We start from the raw sequence: 6871 nt of genomic DNA, 5'->3' as shown, positions 1-6871 counted from the left end.
TGAGTGTGTATACGTATATTTATGTACTTGTGTGTGTACATGTATATAAATAGGTAGGTAGAATCATAGAATAAAATCCAGGAATCAGTCTGGTTGGAAAATACCTCCAAGACCCCCAAGCCCAACCCCAAACCACCCCACCATGACCACGGCCCACATCCCTCAGAGCCATATCTCCATGGCTCTGGAGCACCTCCAGGGATGGTGACCCCACCACTCCCTGGGCAGCTGTGTCAGTGCATCACTGCTCTTTATGAGAAGTTTTTCCTAATATCCAACCTGTAGGTTACAGGATAATGTGGTGAACAGCCATGACAGTACATACTAAGAAAGCTCATGTTTTTTTGATGTGAGATTCACAGCTCACAGAGGCCAGACAGGTCCCACCTCATGGACTTGGAAACCTAGTTTAAAAGCTAGAACAAGCTGCAAATAATAACATTTCTGAATAGCCCAGCTTCCCTGCTGTCAGTACAGCTCCATGGATTTACACCGTTGGATGCTGCCATGCCCTAAATGCTTACTCTAGGGAAAAGCTGTAGCATATTTCACATGTTTATTACTATCATATATTACCACAAGCAGATTCACAGCTGGTGTGAATTGTCATCACTCTGTGAAGTTAACATCCAGGTCTTTTCATAAATGCATAGACATGGCATTATACATCACCTCTGTCCTCGTGTATGCATATTTATATATAGCACTAAGGAATAAAGATTTGAGCCCCAAATGCTCAGCTAATATTACTTGATGTGATTCCCTCAGTCCATATCACAAAACTTGCTAACAAATATATTTCACCCTACCGCTGTTTTCCTTATGTTTCTGTCTTAGCATTGAGGGAAGTAAAATTGTTGCAGCACATAAAAGGCCAGATGCTTGATAACAAGATACCAGTGATTACAGAATCATAGAATCATACAATGGGTTGGGTTGGAAGGGACCTCAAGGATCATGAAGCTCCAACCCCCCAACACAGGCTGGGTCTCCAACCTCCACATTGATACCAGCCCAGGCTGCCCAGGGCCCCATCCAACCTGACCTTGAACACCTCCAGGGATGGACGGGGCATCCACAGCAAATAATAATTTAGGCTTTTGCATACATTTCCAGGCAGCTTTCTTATGTGTTTCATTTTCTTCCTTCACTTTGCCTCACTCTCATGGATTTTGCCTTTTTGTGTGGTTTTTTTTTTTTGGTTTTTTTTTTTATGCTTTTATGTTCCTGGACTACAACCACAGCAAGAAAATGAAGTTCCTATTAAAAACTGTGCAACTTCCTTTTGTTTACTGATTTAACCTACATGAAAAATCAATAAGGATTTAATTCTGTACATAAAAATATTATTAGAGTTTTACAGGGTTTCTTTAAGGCCATGTTTAATTAGTAATGCCAGAGTAGGGGGGGTTTCCTGATGCTTTTTTGTTACCCAATAAAAATGGGGGGGAAAAAATGTTTAATGAAGTAATTATTAGAAGAGCAAACACTGTAAGAAGGGACAGCTGCTTTGCAGTGTAAGGTATTTTTTTCCCATAGAAAGAAATAACATAAGGTTAATTGAGGAGGGAAAAAGAGCTGCTGGCAATGCACAGGCCTGGAAAGGTGAGGAAGAAACCAGAGTAAGAAGTGATTAAATTCAGTGCAAAGGACAGCATGCAAAGTAGGCAGAAGCAAGTGGTTATCAAAGACAACCTGTGTGTTCAGAAATCATGCTGAGATGAACTCCAGTGAAGACAGGGTCAGAGGAAAAGCAGAAGAGGTCTCTGTGGAAATGGGTGAGTTTTATTTGGGGAATCACACTTCCCTGGAAAGCATGGGTATTTTTCTAACAGCAATGTCCTTAGTTTGCCTGGAAAGATAGAACAGATCCTTGAGTGGTTCCTGCCGGGAAGGCATTTGCTGTCATGATAGGGCTGAGGAGAGAGGAACCAAAGGGATGGCCAGGACTGATGGCATCCAGCTCTGCTGTGGAAGGACTGGGATAGTTGGTCCCTTCCCTCTAGGGACAGACTGACCTGCAGGAAAAGGAGGGACAAAAAGAAAAGGAGTTGTAACTTTCTCCATAAAACACAACTTTTAAGGGCTCCGAGTCAATTACTGCACTTCAGAAGGACGTAGGATTTGGGTTGCTTGCAGGTTTTGCAGGATTTCATTCTCATTAACACCAACTCTGCCCTGGTCTAAGTCCAGTGATTTCCTGCAGAAATACTGCTGATCTTCATAAAAGTCTGGGCCCGTATGTATGCTCACAGATTTCCTCCCAGAAAACAGTCCTTTAGTCAACTTGCTGCTAAGGCCAGAAATGGAAAATCAAATTACTTTCTGCTCCAGGTAGCACAGTAGCTGATCTTGGGTTTACGGTTTCAAAATGACTGAAAGATCACAACCATTACTCTGAGCACTTCTTCCAAGGAACTCTGGTTGAACTGAGACCAGACCTCATGGTAGGCTGTGATTATGTTGGATGAGCAGCTCTTTGTCTAGAGGAAAACAGAAGAAAGTAGTTTATGCTGTTGTGTATTTTTTTGTGGTGGTGTTACATGGGATTTTTTTTTCCCCATGAAATAAATGGTGGTAGAGAAATGATGGAGCAAAACTGCATCTGATTCCCCAGCTGCTATCCTGTTTCAGTCTAGGTGGTAAGATCAAATACCTTCGATCAACATCACCAATGGAAACCACCCCACAGGTTCAGCTTCTCAACCCACAGTCCCTTCATCAAAGGGAATGCAGGGCATAGATGTGATTAGACCTCACAGACTTCTGTTGCTGGTAAATAATTTTCTGATCTCCTAATATTTTGACTGCTTGGAGCCTGTGGGCAACAGCACAATAGATGAGCTCTTGGCACTTCTGCAGACCATACCAGGCCTGAATACAATAGGAGTATCCAATTTCATTATTTCAGACAGCTTATTTCAGAGCACACTGAGTAGGATTGTGGCACGCCAGATATAGTCTCATCCCATTCAGTCTCATCCCATCGTGTGCAGGGCCCACATTCTTCTGAGAAGGATGAGGAAGAAAAGATTGGCCTTGGCAGGGCTTTTCCTTAATGTGCTGTTCCTCCAGGACCCAAACAAGCTCATGGAGAACTGAATTTGCTTTTCAGCATCCACAGCATTGTATACCTGCACGTACACCAGGCAAGGTTCTGGCTCTTGTATGTGAGATTCCTGTAAATAGAGACCCATTACAATTTGACAACTTAATGAATGAGAAAGCCATTTTTCATTACACATCTCTGAATGAAAAATACCTCTCATTATCTGTGTAATGAAGGTAAATCAATGAGTGACTTTTCAATCCTAATGTTAATGGGAAACCCAATACCTTGCCTGAGCATTAGCTAAGATGAGTACTTTGCTGCAGCAACCAGAAGCTGAAACAAAGGTGGGGTGAGAATGAATGAGTGGAAAGAGGACATTCCCAGTTGCCAAAGAGCAATTTAAAATTGTGATTATCATTGTGATTTTGAAACATAGTTGTATATACAGGCTAATCTTAAATGACAAATTGGTCAGTTGTGCTCTAAAAATTAATGTAACCAATGTATTTGTCTTCTTCCAGATCTTCTTTTTTTTTAAATCTTATCATGCTGAAGGTAATGATTCCCAAAGTTCAGCTGGCAAAAACAGAAGTTCATCAGTCACTGTTGGAGCTTTTCCTATGTTATTAGTATTAGCCTTCCTTGCCTCGGGAAAGCTATCAATGATGCTGTACTTGGATCTATGCAAATACCAATTAAAGCCAGTATGTGTCCTGAAGAAATGATAGTCCATGCAGGCAAAATGCTGAAGAAGAATGTAAGCAGTGCAAAAAGAGGAGACATAAAAGTGGCTGAAAAACTAAGCAGAGAGAGGGGTGTGTTCTCACTTTGCTTTAGGAGAGGAGAAAGAAAATGTTGTCTGCATGGCTGAGGGAAGACCCAGGAGAGACACTGGAGATGTCTGAGAGGGTAAAGGAAAGTGATGAAGCAATGGGAAGGAAGAGAATAGGGGAAAAACAGATGAGACAGGGAGAAGCATTTGAATACCGGTGGCTGAAGGGAAAAACGAAACAAAATGAAACAAAACAAAATAAAACAAGGTGAATGTTGAACTTCCTGTTGTCATTTTGCTCTAGGAGAAGCCAGCTAAATCCTGCAGTAGGATGAAGCAAAGAGGAAAGTTCTAGGATGAAGACAACTGTCCAAAAGGTGGTAATGAAAATGGGCACTGCAGCACCTGAGGCAGCCTGGAGGCTCATAGAGGCAGACCCTGGAGGGTGAGGAAGAAATGCCTCATAGAAGTCATCCAGGCCATCAGCAGCAACAGTGCTGCCCCAAGTTGAGACCTAAAGGACAGGAAGATGATACAGATAAGTGGTCTAACCAATAACTGTGTCTCAATGACAATCACGTCCCCAAGCTCCTTGCTTGCAAATCTGCGCTGGAAAGTTCTTTTGTAAAACTTCCTTTTCTTCCTGGGCTATCATATCTGGACAAGCAGGCATTAACATGGAGTAGCAAGCAGCTTACTCACCTGCACATCATGGTTCATTGGCTTGCGTACTTCAGGGAGAAATCCTTTTGGCTCTTTGCTGCAATGCATGGTTTGTACTTCTGTCGGATGATTCAGCTTCCATTCAGCTGCAAATGATCACAGATTACTTGCATGCTGACACCAAACACTGCAGTCTGTTAGCTGCTCCCAACAAAACAGCTCTGCCAGCTGTGAGGGAATACAACCTGCAGGCATCAAGGAGGGGATTCTGAGCAAGGGCTTTTGTGCTGGTGCAAGAGATGAGCAGAGCTGGAAGAGTTCCTGAAGATTTCAGTGTTCGGGGGAACTGGAATGGAAATCTCCCAGCTTTCAGAGGAGGATGGAGGGGAAGGAGGAGAAGCGCCCTGATCACACAGTTACACTGCATGAAAGCAGTGAGATATTTCAGCAGCAAACAGCACTCACAGACAAGAAAGGATCCCTCTGTGAGAACATGCTGAGCAGTAGCTATTCTGGGTTCTGCTGTGAAAAAAAATAATCCAGTGAAGAAACGAGGAAAGACATTTGAGAAGACAGTATGCATTCTCCAGGCATAGCGCTATGCACACAGGTGGTACAAATGCATGACAAGCTGATGCGTAAAGCCATGGCACTAAGAGATGGAGACTGTTGATGCTTGGAGCAGGGGCTGAGAAGGAGAAGGAAAGGGAGTTATCCTGTCCTGCCCTCTTGCCCCAGGCACTAGCAGCCCAGGAAGTTTTTGCTCTTTCTTTAAACTGAGTTTCTGATTTAAAGCCGACCTTTATATATATGAGGAGAGGATGCTGCAGTATAAACATTGTCACTAACGAGCTAATTCTTTACTTTTCAGAATGGGCTGCTTCAGAAATCTCAGTTGTGGGGTCTGATTGTGAGAAGCAGCTCGGAGAGCCTCTGCAAACCCACTGATCTGGGGGAGGTTGGAGATGAGAACAGCCATCAGACACAGCTGTGACAACCAAACTCTGGGCTTTGCTTTCCCTCTTCAAGAAGCATGGTAACTTTCCATGTGCTTTCCCAAGGCACTCCACCCTCTCTCACACACACACCATGCACATCTGAGGCTGGTATGGTTAGATCCACCCTGAGCTTCGGGCCATCCCTCCAACCTCTGGGCCATCAGGGGACATCCATGTATCCCTGCTCCCCGCACAGCTCTCTCGTGCACTGCAGACATCCCATTCCTGGTGTTTCAATCAGCAATTACCAAAGCAGATCCTGCAAAGTGGCCAGGGAGGTTGTTCATCTGTATGCATTAACTGAAGGGCAATCCAGTGTGCTCAGGAGTCAGACTTTTCCCCATCAAAGCTGTGTAAATATAACTCCGAAGCATTCACAGACGTGCTGGGAAGTTTCCTCTGAGCCAAACAATATTTTTAATTCGTTGATAGCATTTTAATTTTCTCATGATGAAGAACCTCTAAAGGCAACTGCATTGGAGAGGGAGAAAGGGTCAAGAGGCAATTAAGAAAGGAAGATCTTGCTTTTCACTGCTAGGAAAAACAGTTAATTAGATGAAACAAGCTAAAAAGAGAGAGAAGAACTGAACTGTAATTTGGAAAAATTTAAAAAGCCTTCTATCAAATAAATTGATTAGCACACTAATCATAATCAGGACTCTTGGATTAACAGTTAATTTGGGGAATCAATTAATAGCGGCATTTTTCAAATCACGGCTGTGTCTGGAGCGCAGGGAATTCATTGCGGTGTGTTTTCAGAGATAACAGATGCTGGATTAGGGCTGCGCAGTGATTCCCTGACAGTGTAACAGCTCTGTTGTACCCCACGTCCAGGACTGTATTTTGAGATATCTGTGTATGTGTGTGTTGGCTGAGTCCTTCCTCGATGCCTCTGTGCTTTCTCAAATCATTTACATTGGAACGCAAACTCTTTTCACAACAACTTTTCAGCTCCCTCTGCTCTGTTTGAGGGCTCGTGTAATAATCTCCTCACTCCAGCAGCTGTGAAATAACAGATGCCAGAGTGTGTCAGAATTAAATTAGAAGGGACCCACCACCCAAAATTCAAGCCATGTTTATGGGAACCATTCCTGCCGTGACTCGGATTCGAACCGAGGTTGCTGCGGCCACAACGCAGAGTACTGACCACTATACGATCACGGCCGTGCTGTGAGTGGTGCCACCACTGAGCACAGTTACATACACCAGGATTTGAAACTGCTGTTGTCCTGATATTACCTTGTTGGAGCTGAGTGCCCAGCTGCATGTCTGGTGTTTTGTTCATCATGGAGCTGAGATTCAGCAGCAGACACAGATGGATCCAAGTTAAATCCCACTTCACAACCTTTGTTTTAGTTCCTCAGTATTGCAGCTTTCATAACATTC

General features: G+C 43.5%; 1 long non-coding RNA gene and 1 other non-coding gene across 2 annotated transcripts in view; both read right to left on the bottom strand.

The window, feature by feature from the left end:
* Positions 1 to 1015: 1015 nt before the first annotated feature.
* Positions 1016 to 6871, bottom strand: part of LOC107315473 — a 103965-nt gene continuing 98109 nt past the window's right edge. The window contains exons 8-9 of the long non-coding RNA XR_004307274.1: positions 4527 to 4633; positions 1016 to 2483 (exon numbers count right to left, since the gene is read on the bottom strand). This is a non-coding gene — a long non-coding RNA (uncharacterized LOC107315473). The remainder of the gene's footprint in view (positions 2484 to 4526; positions 4634 to 6871) is intronic.
* On the bottom strand, positions 6578 to 6649 carry TRNAH-GUG. The gene has a single exon. It is a non-coding gene; the product is annotated as a tRNA-His (tRNA).

Source organism: Coturnix japonica, chromosome 5 (assembly GCF_001577835.2).
Source record: "Coturnix japonica isolate 7356 chromosome 5, Coturnix japonica 2.1, whole genome shotgun sequence".
NCBI classification, from domain to species: Eukaryota; Metazoa; Chordata; class Aves; order Galliformes; family Phasianidae; genus Coturnix; species Coturnix japonica.
The sequence above is the reverse complement of the archived record's forward strand: the minus strand, read 5'-3'. Positions and strand labels throughout refer to the sequence as shown.